This window comes from Acomys minous, assembly GCF_964271855.1.
Source record: "Acomys minous genome assembly, chromosome: 1".
Classification (NCBI taxonomy): Eukaryota; Metazoa; Chordata; class Mammalia; order Rodentia; family Muridae; genus Acomys; species Acomys minous.
The window spans coordinates 46,356,733-46,372,209 of NC_140483.1; the positions used below are offsets into that span (position 1 = coordinate 46,356,733).

Below are 15,477 nucleotides of genomic sequence, written 5' to 3' on the forward strand. Positions count from 1 at the left end.
AAAACTCAATCAAGAAGTGACTCCATCTCCAAGCCTAACAACCATTGCTTTGTCTATGCTGCCACCTAAAATAATTAAGAGTACCATGGTTTTGTTGAGTCAGTACTGGCCATTGTGAATAGAGATATGCTTTCTCTAGGATACGCAATAAACATTCTACAGAACTGGATGCTCAGATTTTCCCATCCCCATCTCCAGCCAATTTCAGCTTCTGATGCCCTTAAGCCAACAGGATGAAAAAGGAATTACGGTATTTAGAAGGCTGATTGTTCCAAATTACCATGGGAAACTTTGTTTTATTCTCCACAACTGAGATAAGAAAATGATGTCTAGAGTGCAAGCGATCCTTTAGGGCATCTCTATATGATACTATGTCCTGTGATTGAAGTCTATGGGAAACTACAAGAGTGTATTGCAGGCAAGATTATAAAAGGTGCAGAGTCTTCAGGAAGTGAAGGTATAGGTCACACCTCCAGGAAAAGTACCAATGCCTCTGAAGTACTTTCTACAGGTAAGTAACGCAGAATGAGTAGTAGAGGAAGGTAGCTATAATAATTACCAGCTAAATCCAGATGACCAGCTGCAGAAATGACAATTACAATTGGTGAGAATGTTTCTGACGTATTTTGTTAAGAATGTGTTTATATAGATATCTGTGTTTTCTTTATTATTATTATTATTATTATTATTATTATTATTATTATTATTTAATATAACATCAATGAAGAAAGTATCAGTGGTTAATCTTAGTTAAGTTTTGAGATATTTATAGACTGAAGGGACATTGCCAACATATCCAAATCTATGATATGTTTGTGGTGATTCAAGGGATAGTTATAGCATGTTGGTCATCACTATGATGTGGTTATTGTTTCCATATAGAAAATAGGCAAAATATGGAGAGATATAATTATGTGTTAAGTTGAAATGGCTATTCTTGGTCGTCAACTAGACTACATCTGGAACAAGCTAAAATCCCTGGATCTGAGCACATCACTGTTGAATTTTTTTCTTAATAAGATAATTTGACGTGGGAAGATCCTGCTTTAGGCTTAATCTTTTGAGATGGGAAGCTACACTTTTATTCTGGGCCATACCTTCTGATTGCACCCTGTGTAAAGGACAAGTAAGAAGGAAGCTTGCTTTCTTCAGGATTCTTGAATATATAGTTAAGACCACCTGAGACCGCTAACCTCATGTGCTGAAGAACTACTGTAGTCTTGGACCTTCTGTAGGTAGAGAGTAATTGTTGAAGTAGCCTGTAAGCCACTGCAATAACCATTTAATTATAGAAGAAATGCATATTAATTCTATAGATTCTATTTCTCTAGAAAACCCAGATTAATACGTCATTTTTCAAAGTGCTAAAATGAAAGTTAACAAATAGCAGAAAACATCAGTCTCATATCATCATAAAGAAACAAAGAAGCATGAAGGAGATGTGATATGCTGGCAGATTACATTTGAAGGGAGCCACACAATGAAAATAATCAAATATTGAGGTCACCAGTACCGAAAGAAGTTAAAATTTACATCTAGACAGAGTTAAGGCAGAACCGTAGATAACAGAATTTCACTGACATGCAACAAATGTCAGTACCAAATATGTGATTTATATAATTTTTGTGATGGTCGTAATCTAAAACTAAGGGGAAAACCAGGAAAGCCCATTCTTAACACAGCTTAAGTGCACATTGTCCCAAGTACGCGCTGTTCAGTATCATAGAGATTGTTTGTCAGTCCAAACTTTGACAACCATAATAAGCAGCAAAATAGGGACAACTAAACAGATAATGCAAAATTAGCTTAAAAGGACTGGAATTTTATAAGAAATATATTAATGATAAACAAATATTAAGAGTATAAATGAAATGATAGGACAATTATTTCAATAATGGTCTTAAATTTAAATAATTTGAATATTTCAATAAAAATATAAAATGTGTTCAAGCTATTATGAAAGATTGGCCTTTATCGGAAATTTGGAACTTGGACACAGAAGTCTCTATCGTCCTCATAAATGAGGGGTCACATAATGTTGCTAAATAGTCAGTACAAACAAGATGATTTCATGCTGAACACCTGTTTTCCCTGTGAGTGTCAGGAATCTTATATGTCCCATATAGAAATTTCTTCTGACTATCCTCCAATACAAGCCCTGAGTGTTGAGTATTTCATTAACTTCTCCAGCATCTAGTAGTTCTCTGCAATGAACTGTCCTTCTAAACATAACAATACGTTGAGTTTTGAAGTCTTCATACAGAAGAATTCCATTTTGATAATGTTTGAAGATTCTTAGTATATCAAATGAGGTAAAAAATTAATGTGTGTGTGTGTGTGCGTGTATGTTAGTGAGCTTGAGCTTGCATGTGCTTGCATGCACGCACGTGCATTTAATGTATTATAAGGATGAGTTAACCTGTTCTTACTATTAGAATTTCATTTTCTTACGAAGGTAAGAACATCAGTTGGTAAAGATAGCTCAGGAGCCTCAGTTGTTTGAAAAAAGAACATTGAAATAAACAGGCTAGGTCTTGCTTTTAAACTTGTGATAACTTTCAGAACAAGCAAATGGATGGTTGACAGTGACCAGGACGGAATAAGGACTGTTCATGATAAGGAACTGAAGTAGAACATGTTGCTGGTGGTAGTATTGATTGGAGATTTTGCTAAATGAAGAAAGTCTTATCATATAATTGGGTTGATAAGGAATAGAAAGATGTAATTAATCACAATCAGAAAAAAGATTCAATTGCTGCAATGGTGTAGATGAAAATGGACTTCACTAGAGATGATAGTATGAATTAGTTTTCTTAAAAATAGATGTATATAGAAATATTAACGGCTTCACATATGTTCACATATAACAACTTCTTGATGCAATGCTGAAAGACATGGAATGGTGATATGTCAACAAATTTGGTGTCCGGTTATTGGATTCACTAAGCAATTCTCTGCTAAAAACTCACAAACATCTGGGAGAAGTGGATGGCTCTAAGCTTAAGGCAGTAAAGGAAAGTGTGGCATTAGAACTTCGTCTTTTACTATACAAAAGGAAAGAATCCAATAATAGTTGGATAAAAGGAGAAAATCAAGCAAGTTAGAAAATTCTTCTATTATTCAAACAAAAATCAATAGTTGCAGACCAAAGAAATAGATGCATCAAAGTTTTATTCTATCAAATAAAACTAGAATTTTAGAACATTCTACTAACTTAAATATGTGAATACATTGAAAGTAAGATAAGAAGTACTGTTCCCTTTTAAAAAGAACTTTTACTTTATCTGTTCTTTGAGATTCCATGTATATATACACAACCTTTTGACTATATTTGTCATTTTTCTTTTTGGTTATTACCCTTATACCTCCATCTTTCTTTATTCTCCTCAATTGTTCCTTCTATTTTTGTTTGCCTTTTGTTTAAATATTTATTTATTTAAAAATTTTTGAGATACGATTGTTTGCCTACACACAGGTATGTGTACCACGTACCTGTCTGATGCTCATGGTGGCCAGAGGAGAATATCAAATATTCTCCTCTGCCTCTTTGTCCTCCACGCCCTCCTCCTTATCTTTCTTTTCTCTTCCTAAGCTGTTGAGTAGGACTAGATGTGCCTGGTTTTGTGTGGTGGTGCACACCTTTAACGCCAGCAATTGAGATACAGAAGAAAGCAGCTGTCTGTACTTGAGGTCTATGGAGCTAGTTTCAGAACAGCCTGAGCTACACAGAGAAATTGGAGCTCAAAACACCAAAGACACGAAACCAACTAACAGACAAAAATAATTAGAGCACCATATAAGTTCTTATGGACAAAGCCATAGAGTGTACCAGGACATCCCTGAAGAAAACTGGCTCTCCCTACCACAAAAGCCATTACTGCCACTAACTCTCTGTAAAAGAGCTGGGGCTCATCCTCTCTAAACCATGCAAGAATATTTATTGGCTTGATCTTCTTGTGCAGGTTATAGGCAGACACTTGCAACTGCTGTAAAATTATGAGTGCAGTGGCTCTGATTTTATATATATACAGAGAACACTATTCTGCCACAACATTTCCTAAGCTCTTGCAAACGTTATAACCGCTCTTCAAAAAAAATGTTTCCCAAGACTTTGGAAGCACAGGTGATACAGAAGTCTTTTGAGACTGAACACTCTACAAGTGCTTACTCTCTACACTTTAACTAGATGTCAGACTCTGTATTTGTCAGCCTCTGCTGTAACAAGAAGCTTTTATGATGTGGGATGAGAGCTTCCTCAATCAGTGGGCATAAAAAAGTTTACATTTAAAAAAAATAGGTGAATTCTGTGCCAATGTAGAAAATAACACTATTAGGCTCTCACCTGATATGATGTTCCCAGATGAGGCTTAAAGTCTTGGGTAAATTTTCCTCCTATAGAGTGGTCCTTAAATACAATCAGAATGCTTTCACTCACTATACTTCTGAGTACCTTTCTATAACAATTATACTGATTTTAAAGGGTTTAGGGAAGCAACTTTAAAGTGGGGGCAGTCCAGGGCATACTGTCCTCCTTAACTGCATAGTTTAACAACATGATTCATAGGTAGGTGAAATCATGAGTCACCTGATTAGACAAAGTGAGAAAACAAAAGTATTTCTCTTATTTCTGACACAGTGCACACAGTTTTAGTCTAAATATAAGGTGGCATTTAACACATCCAAATAGAGTGGAATTCTTAGTGTAAACACAGATCAACAAAACAAGTAAACATTCATTGAAAGAAAGGAGGACATGTCTTCTTTTAGTAAAGTATGTGCAATTATAACTTCTTTGTCTCAGAAATATAGGCCCATCATTTACTTATTTTAAAAAATTAATGTAAATATATTTTCACATTATTATCAAGTAATATATGAAGGACTAAATAAGTCCTTTACCAGCAGGTAGACACAAAGATACTTTATGGCAAGGACTGGAACAACCATTCCCTTAAAATATAACAACAACTTAAAAATAGCTGTCTGTTTATCAGGGTCTACAATAGCATAGCAGACTAAAATGTTGGATAGGTACTTCACTTCAACCGGTAAAGCTACCTCCCATCCATAACCAAATTAGAAGTTTATTTTCTTTTCTTCTGTGTAATATCACACGTATGGTCACTTACTCCTATTACCAAGTAACTTTGAATTAGACCATGTATCATAGATGATGCTGATGGAGTGCCTTACCCAAACACTAGTAACCATTTGCGAAACAGGGTGGATGACACATGTTAATTATTGGAAATAATTTTGTCAGCGGAAATAAGTTAATTGGGTTACCTGAGAACACAAATCACTATTTTCTCTCTCTGCTACTTTTAGGGAAGTTTCTGGGTTGAGAGGATATTTTATTTTATTTTTTTCAATTTTAGTGGTACCTTTTTAATTTTAAAAAAGAGTGCAAAATATTTGCACATTTTTACCCTCTCCCTCCTTTTCCAACTATTCCTGTGTCATCTCCTATTCCTCTAAAATTCATGATTTCTGCTTCTATATTTTTCTACACGTGTTTTATGCACACACACACACACACACACACACACACACACACACACACACACATACACAGTACTGAGTCCATTTAGTGTTACTTGTATATACATATATTTATGGCTGGCCACTTGGGATTTAATAATCTATCAAGACGTTGTCCCTAGAGAGAGCAGACTCTCTCTTAGCTCTTCATCTATGTGCAAGTGTTTATAAAATTCCCCCACCCTCATTGGTATTCCCTGGTGTTTTCATTATTCGGGTCTTGTTTAAACAATCATACTACTGAGATTCCACAGCTGCCACATCCCTGTCTAATAGATACCATTTAGTAGCAAGAGTCCTGATCCTCTGACTCTTACACTCTTTCCACCTGTTCTCCCACAATACTCTCTTAGTGCTATGTGTAGTGGTTACATTGTATATGCAGCAACTGAGGCTGAGCACCCAGTAATCACTCCTCTTTTGCATTTTAGCCACATTGAAAGCAAACTCTACCCCTAAACACACAAATAGCTGACCTGTAATGAAACCACTTTGTTAAATAGCTGGGCAATGGTCATTAAATATCTAGTATGAAGAAAATAAAATTATAATAACACAGTAACATTTTAGAATGTAGCTAGTGTCCCTCTACGTGGTAAACATGTGAGAATTAAGAGTTTGAAATTATTTTTATTTGAATTGATACTACAAGCTAGTGCTCTGAATGAGTGTTCTACAGCTGGTAGTGCTATTATTGGAGGCATTAGAACCCTTAGGATATCAAGTCTGAGTGGCCAAAGTAGATTACCAAGGGTCAACATTTGAAGGATAGTGCAACTCCATTTCCTGTCTGTCTCTACTTACATCTGTAGTGATGCCAGCAAACAATTTTCACAAATGCTCCTCCGTCTCATCACCGAATCTTCCATGATACCTTCCCTACGATGATGTACAGAATCTCTATGAAATAATGAACCAAAATGAAAGTTCTCCCTTTGATTATTTCTGTGCAGTCTTGTAGTCACAACAGTATAAACCTTATCGTGGCCTGAGTATCAAACTTCAGTAAATGTTCAGCAACTATTTATTTTTATTTTTGTGGTTGTGCTGATGAACGTGTTTAAAGAAATACTAAAATGGCTGATGTTTCACTTTCAAATTTAGGCATAGGCAATTATTTTTATTTGTATTTTCTTTTTCAACACAACGAATTGCCTTTATTTTGGTATGCATTCACATTTCGACGTTTAGTGGTCTGCAAACACAGTGCCTAAGAGCTCCTCTGAGTCCCTACCGAGGGTCTGAGGAGCGACACTGAAACCTGAGTTCGCAGGCTCAGGGCTTTGAGTTCCCACTGTTAGCCTCCAAATCAAACCCTATGGGTAGCCAGGGTGATACAGAGCCCTGTTCAAACCTCTTCAATGTGTAAAAGCAAAGCGATTATGGGAAAAGGAACCAGCTCAGAACCGTGTGCACGCAGGGTTCTCTGCATGGTCTTTCTCTAGGCGGAATCACCGAGGACCCTGAGGGCTGGAGGGTCTGAATTGCCACTGATTGTTCTGTTCACCTCAAGACCTGAGCTCAAAGTTCATGGGCTGATGGTGGCGGCAGGGCCGAGGACCCGGTGCCCACCTTCCCAGGCTAGTGGCAAGTGAATGAGGGTGGTCTCGAGCTAAGTGAGGTAGGCAAAGTTCTTCTAATCTCATCTGATGGGTTTTGGCCACATCAAGTGTTGGGTAGTAATGGGGAATAAGGGAGTTGAGGAGGGGAGAAAGCAGCACCCCTTGATAAAGGTGGGGAGCTGGGAAGCCCTGAATTCCTCACCCATGGCCAATTTCAGAGGGAGAGGAGGGTTACAATATAAGCTCTGGCCAAGGGTGGGAGTAGAGGAGTGGGGACGATGGCTTGGATGGGGCATCACTTAAAACTTAAGAAAGCAGGGGTTCAGCCAAAGCACCCCAAGCCCAGCAGTGGACCCATGGCTGCCATCAAATCTATTCTAAGGGCTACCACACAGCTGAGGTGGGAGGGCAGGGTGGACAAAAGCAGACCCAGGCCACGTGCCAGCAGCAGATGACTGTGTGACGTGTCTGTTCACAGTTGCATTAGCTGTGCCCACCACTCCCAGAGGAAACCGATTTCAGCACACCTACTTGATCCCAGAAGTTCAACCAGGCAGACAGCAGTTAAGCCCGACAGAAGATGGTACACAGCACAACTTAGGGTTTTCAAACAGACAAGAAATTAGTATCAGAACAGTGTCTCAGGATGAAGTCTGAGTAGAGCTTCCTCTCCAGTACTTTGAGGTCTACAGATGTATCTATAAAATCCACAACTGTGGAAAATGATGACTTAGGAGGGTGGGGACGGGGGCCAGGACCCTGGAGACTAGTTGCTGTAACACTGTCCTTCTGGTGGCTGTGGGAGCTGCATGGTCGTCTCTTTTGACATCGAAGTTCCTGCAGGATGACTCTGACGCTGTGGGAATTCTGCCACATGGCAGCACTGCTGTGGCTCTTGGGTCCACCGCTCGATTTGATCTACTCATGCCGCTCACATTGACATTTGCTACAAATTTTACAGATGGCGTGCTTCTCGGTATTTAGGCCCACATCCTATTTTAAGGCTGTATATTCGGTTTTCATAAATTGTTCTTGGAGGCCCAGTAATAATCCCTGTCCATCTTGTGTCATGTCTTCATCGTCCTATAGACTCCAGCCAACTGTGCTGTCGCCTACTCTTTCCTGGCCTTCTTCCAGCTCTTCCAACAGTCGGAAATTTCGAGGGACTTTTACTCCTGAGTCTGCGGTAGCTGCTGCCCTGCGTCGCTGTGGCTCCTAATTGTATTTTCTTTAATATTATAATTGGCTCAATATTCCATGAGGAGAGGGCATACGGAAATAGTAAAACATTGGTACAGTTTTCAAAATTGAAAATCAGTTTTCCGAATCAGAAAATCCGAAGCTACTTTGTGCTTCGGAAATTATAGAAATGTTTCAATAATCCCTTCTCAGTTACTTTTTCCTCACTCTGAGGAAATTATTATGTATGACTTCCATACAACTTATATAATGTATATTGTTGTTCTGCATTTTAAACTATGTAAGTGGGATGGTACATGCATATCCTTTGGATGTTGTTTAGCTAATGTTAGAAATATACTTTTCCACATCTTGTTAAGTCTTTATTTTAACAGTGGTGGAAAACACACTTTATTCAGCCTGCTTCTAAAAAACAAGTTGTTTAGAATTTTCCACTCACAGAGCTATTTTAGAAGTATTATATAAAATTGAAAATATCTTATTATAGTGTAAGTTTTGGTTTTTAAAATATGGTTTGAAATTTGACATATATGGGCTTTTCTTAAGACACAGAATTGTTTACAAGGAGTAAATCCTTTATTATTCTCATGAATTATAGACTTTTTCTATATATATCTCAGAAAAAATATTTTAAGGAGTACTTTTCAGAAAAGCTGACATTGAAAAATCAAGGATTTACGGAAAATCACTGAAAACATTGACCCAACAGCTTTCTAAAATAAACATTAGCATTACTTTAAACCATATTCTGTATTGTCTGTATTAAGATTTGATGAAACCAGAAGAAAACACTTTTAGACAAGATAGTCATCATCCATGCTGGGGTGGATTTTTCAACAAGACAGCTGCCTTTGAATCACCTTCTGTAAGTAAACCCTTATCTGTACTTCGTAAGGAACCCAGTAAATACACTGGTTCACGGAAATAGACTTGGAAAGAATCTTTTTTCCCTCTGTTGTCAGTGCCCTATCTGGGTTGAACAGACACTGGTTAAAGTATTGTCAAAAAAGTCTCATAATTGTTGTTTCTGTCAGATATTTTGTCACAGTGATACAAAGTATGACTAATACATACTCACTTTGGGCTTCAAAATATAGCAAGGAAAGTCATGAAATAGCAGAGATAAATTAGGATATTCTTGCATAAGAATTAGGAGTTGTGATGGTTTGAATAGGTATCGCCCTCATAGATTCGTGTGTTTGGTTGGCCATAGGAATTGGCACTATTAAGAGGTGTGGCCTTATTGGAGGAGGTGTGGCCTTGTTAGAGAAAGTGTGTCACTGTGGAGGTGGGGATTTAGGTCTTAAATGCTCAAGCTACACCCAGTGTGAAGTACATCCAGTCTCCTCCCTGATGCCTGTGAATCCAGATGTAAAACTCTCAGTTCCTCCATCACCATGTCTGCCTGCCCTCTGCCATGTTTCCTGCCATAATAATTAAGGACTAACCCTCTGAAATTGTAAGACAGTCCCAATTAGATGCTGTCATGTATAAGAGTTGCTGTAGTCACGGTGTGTCTTCACAGCAATCATACCCTAGGACAGGAGGGTTTCGGAGACAGAGTAAAAAATAACCTGACATTGACATTGTGGTGCAAACTATTGTTCAACTTGCATTATGTGTGTGTGTGTCTGTGTGTGTGTGACACCAGAACTCAGAAATCTGTGCTATCATAGGGCTCTTTGGCAATAAAGCTTATCTGTTATCAATGACTAGGGCACATTTTAGCAAGATTAAACATATGATCCATAGATTGAGTAATTGATTTCAAGGTTTCTGCATGTTACTTGACATGATGTGGTAAGTATCTGTCGGAGCTTAACGTGCATCTTATGAATTAAATATATTATGAAATACTTTGAATATGATGAAATTGGTTAAACACATTTAAAAACAACAGAAACAAAATGAGTGAGTAAAAAAAATGTTTATTTATTCAAAACTTTAATAGAGATGAGAATAGTAGAAGATAAATGAAAATGACATTTTTTCCTGTTACCTGTAGGATTATTCCACAGAGTATCTGAAAAGGTTCATTCAGATATAGAGTGACATATTATAAGATACTAACTATATTTATCAAAATCAAGGACTATTATATTATAGTAAATGTATTATATTATAGTAAATGTATTCAGCAACTGAGTAATATCAAATATTCATAGTATATCATTATTGAGATGTACTTACAATTAATGGACATAGAGAAAGACAAGCATGATAGAGATCGAAGTGTGGCCATCACTGATGAGCAACCGCCTCTAGATCTCAATTCTTGTGAGCAGAAGTTTCAGTGAGTGAAGTAGCAGATTTACTTCAGTGAGAAAAGGCAAAGTTTTGCCAAACACATGCAGGCAGGCAGATTTTCCCCACTTTCCCAGCCACAGCATTCCACACAGAGAATGTAGCTCTCACACAGAACTTAATGGCACTGAAACAGAAAATCTAGGTGCCATTATAGAAGCTGTACCCAGTCTCTTATAACGCCTTAGAAGATAAAAAGAAGGTTGTAACTGATCTTCCTCTCAGCCTGTCAACCACTAAAGTCAGAATCCCAAAGAGGAGTAATCTGAGAACACGAATGAAGATTAGTGTCAAACTGACCCAAATTAACTCTGGATTTAGAGAAGGGATAGCATAGGTAAAATGAACACAAAGGAAGGGTTGTACTAAAAATTGCAGCTCTAACTGCAAAGATTACTTAGTAACCCTGTAGTCTTTACTAACAATTTTAATTGGTAAGAATAGTATTTAAGCTGTTATGAGTAACTAGGATATTGTGCCTTTTATTTTTCACAAGCATATTGAGTTCATCATCCTTTAATTAGCTTGACAAATGGAAACCTTTGAAACACCCCAGCCTTCCTGGTGTTAAGAATTCAGCAAAACTAAACTTCAGAATTTAACAAGAGAATATCACTCCAATTAAGCAAATGTTGAGAAATGAATTTGGATTTTGTTTCCTTTTCAACATTCTGATTTCTTCATTTTGTTTGTGAAAATGAACATTCCTGGAGGTTAATTGGTTCTAAAATATCTCAATTTCGTGATCCCTCTATTTTCTTTAAGTAGTACAATCTATATTTATTTGTGTGTGTCGTATTCAAAACTAAGTGGATATATTTTCAAATATTATCGAATTCAGTGAAATACATAACATACCCAAATGACATTTAGTAAATAAAATTCAATTAACATATAGGTTCTTTGTTTTCTATTTTGCTTTATTTTTTCTTTTGAGACAGAGTTTTTCTATGTAACCTTGGCTGTCCTGGACCAGGTTTGTAAAGCAGGCTGACCTCAAACTCATAGAGATTGACCTGGCTTTGCCTCCTGGAGTGATGGGGCTACAGGTGTACACCGCCATGCCCAGTACAAATAGTTATTTTTAAGAATGACTGAACACTAAAGCCACCATATTATTTTACATATTTCTTTAGTATGCCTTAAATACAACTTGATTATTAACCTCTCACGCTATATTAAGGTGATTTGTGGTACTTTGTTTCTTTGAAATAGTATAGAAATGTATGTCAAATATAAATGTCACTATGGAAGGGCCAATTATTTTAAGTCTGTTTAGGTAATTGTAGCTGAAACTGGCCACAAGCAGCAAACATTAGCTCTAAAAAACATAGCAATGTGGTATCTGGGAATACATCTCCGGATCACTTTAAAATTCTCTTTAAAATTCAGTGGCTCTGCCTTGCACTTTAAACTGATCTGTTATTATGCATAATGGTAATTTCTGACAGTGGATATTTAGAAATTAGTGGATTACTATAACAATCAAAATGTAGAGTTGTGAAGCCCGGCCCCAGTAGATACATCTACAAAACAACTCCGGCACCTAAGGCTCAGGGAACATTGCTCAAGGGGGCTGGGTGGGGCATAAAGGATTTTAACAGCCAGAAAAATCAAGGAATTTGCTGTATGGTTGTATGTGTTAAGAATATCAGAAGCTAATCCCATAGAGTCTTATATGCTGATGTAGATGGGAAAAAGCCAAAGGGACCTCGATCCTACACAATAAACCATAGGCTACTAAGGACTTCTGTGAGTCCCTAGGGCAGAGCACATCAATTGGCTATCCAATACCAAATGAGCATACCTGAAATCCCAGAAATCACAGAAGGTATTCATGGAAGTAACATTATACAGACTGAGCAGGTTGTATTTCTGCATGAACACACACACACACACACACACACACACACACACACACACACAAGAACCCATGAGAGGTACATGGGAAAGTTTGAGGAAGGAGAGGAAAAGAAAAAATTACGTACCTATAATACAATTTCTTTTTTTTTCTCCTTTATTAATTTATTCTTGTTACATCTCAATGGTTATCCCATCCCTTGTATCTTCCCCTTCTTCCCTCCCTCCCATTTTCCCCTTATTCCCCTCCCCTATGACTGTTCCTGAGGGGGATTACCTCCCCCTGTATATGTTCATAGGGTATCAAGTCTCTTCTTGGTAACCTGCTGTCCTTCCTCTGAGTGCCACCAGGTCTCACTTGCCAAAGTTGAGTGAAGAACAGATAAACAAGCTAAATACTCCCATTTCCCCTACAGAAATTGAAGTAATCATTGATAGTCTCCCAACCAAAAACAGCCCAGGGCCAGATGGTTTCAGTGCAGAATTCTACCAGACCTTCAAGGGCCAGCTAATACCGATACTCTTCAAGCTACTCCAAAAGATAGAAAGGGATGGAACATTACCAAATTCATTTTATGAGGCCATAGTCTCATTGATACCTAAACCTAACAAAGACTCAACAAAGAAAGAGAATTTCAGAACAATTTCTCTGATGAACATCGATGCAAAAATACTAAATAAAATACTTGCAAAACGAATATAATACAATTTCAAAGAGAAAAACATACTAAAACTCAAAAATTAAGAAAAGAAAGCAGTGGTTTCCTAATCATGCAGATCTTCCAAACTCTGACAAACCAAATTGTGAACTATAACTCATATAACCCTTTAATGTCATCACTGGTATCTCATTGAAATATCTTAAATTAAAACTGTCTTTTATTTTATTTCTAATAAAAGAATTGTCATACAAGTTTATGCCGTGCTTCTGTATTATAATAGAGGTGTCTGGATCATTTCTGAGACCTGAGATGAAAATTATCCTTTGTGTGAAAAACAAAACAAAACAAAACAAACAAACAAACAAAAAAAAAACATTGAACTGGTGAGAGCCCAGAAAAATCAAGTTTAGTGGTAAAGGGCAAATGTTCATTGAAGAAAATCCTGAGAGTAAAAGTCCATTATACGCATAAGCACATCACTGTTCTTCCTGTGGGCCAGGAATTGTGTCTTTTCAACATTGAGAAGGAAAGTGATGTTATGCTGTCCTGTGGGTGATTGCACGTTCAAATCTAACTATTCTTTCCACCTGAGATGCAGCCGACTCTCTCTAGTTCATCGATTGCTTTTACCTACAGAACACTCCCCTATGAGCGAATGCAGATTTATTTTGTGGGAAGGGCAATGTTATTGCAGACTGAATAGCATTTGGAAGCCTAACTGTAGCACTTAGCAGTGTTATGGAGCACCTAGGACTTGGACTCGAGCCTTCTCAATTTCACATGGTTTTATCAGTGCACATTGATCACAATATAAGTGGAAGGAATATAAGAATAAACTTTAATTTAATAAACAATACATTGCATGTATGCGAGGAGCTTGTGATCACTGACATGGGATAAAATACTCTAACAGAAGTTTGTCATGATATATATACAAGCATGTTAGAACAATAAGTAAACTTAGAGGAAGCTATCTCTCAGAAAACAAGCTACCACTAAAAGTAATCTTGAAGAGACAAAACAATTCAAAATAAATGAAGAACCACCTCGCAAGCAATGTGCCAGAGGGCTTGAACCTTCCTCCAGAAAAGACTGCTGAATATTCAATAGGAAAACATACATAGGAAAACAATAATAATCTTTAGCAGCTAGAGGGTTATGATGGGGCAGGGGCAGAGAGAGAAAAGGAGAATTTAAAAATGTATCTTCATTCTGGTAAAAGAGGAATTGTACACAAAAGAAGCAACATGATGCTATTCTTGGGCCAGAGGTGACAGATAAGTAGTGTTTCATAATGGCTGCCAGAAGCCTATGTCTGCAAAATTTTATTTTGTACCATCAAGGATAGCATGGATTCTACGTAACAAATGAACTCTAGAATTTACTGAAAAAAAAAAAGTGTCTGTCTTCATTAGCTTGTTATGTGTGGATAAGCTATCCTTTTGGGAATGAAGAAATAGGGTTAATTTAATTTATGGTGTACCAATCCTTTCTTTAATTCCTCTGTCATAGCTATATTCCATTAGTGTAAAAATGGATCCCGTAAAGACATCCACTGAATTATAGGGATGCCAGTATTGTATAAATGAGCTTCTCCAAAATAAGAACAATGTTTTGACAGTCTGAGTTTAAGACTAAGGATGTTGAAACATAGGTGGAAACTGGGCCCAGAACAGAAAATTTAATTCACTCAATCCAAAGTTTTCAACAACACATATAGAAAATTCTAGACTGCCCTGCATCAAAGATATTAGAAAAATTAAGCTACTAAACAGAAATTAAACAACTATAGCTCTCTCAACACTTATTTTTTTTCAGTGTAATAGTACAGAGAAACTGTCACAATGTAAATATTAATCATAAAACTCCTACGAAATATTGAAAATATTGTCATTACCAAAATAAAAGAAATAGCTAAATAGAAGTCTAATGAACAGGAAATGGAAAATTACAGAAATTCATATTTTCTTAATAAGCATCTTAGTAGTTTCTTTTTCATAATAAAAATTTCCTAAAAATAAAATTACCTTATAATGCATACTACTTCTAATACTACACTAAGATACTAAAATTAGAAAGCATGTAATCTTGTGAAAACATACATAATAAATAAATATAATATTGAGATAGGTTTTTTTTGTTTTTTTTTTTTTTTTGGTTTTTTGAGACAGAATTTTTCTATGTAGCCTTAATTGTCCTGGACTCACTCTGTTGACCAGGCTGGCCTCAAACTCACAGCAATCCACCTGCCTCTGCCTCCTGAGTGTTGGGATTAAAGGAATGCACCACCATGCCCGGCAAGATAGTTTTTATAGCTCTCATTCAAAGTTTTATGTTTATATCATGAG

At 36.8% G+C, this 15,477-nt stretch overlaps 1 pseudogene across 1 annotated transcript; it reads right to left on the reverse strand.

Moving 5' to 3' along the window:
- Positions 1-7,471: 7,471 nt before the first annotated feature.
- On the reverse strand, positions 7,472-11,670 carry LOC311606373 (ubiquitin-conjugating enzyme E2 variant 1-like; annotated as a pseudogene). Its single transcript has 3 exons — positions 11,634-11,670; positions 9,164-9,273; positions 7,472-8,318 (listed from the first exon to the last, which is right to left on the reverse strand). The product of its transcript is annotated as a ubiquitin-conjugating enzyme E2 variant 1-like (transcript).
- Positions 11,671-15,477: the final 3,807 nt, after the last annotated feature.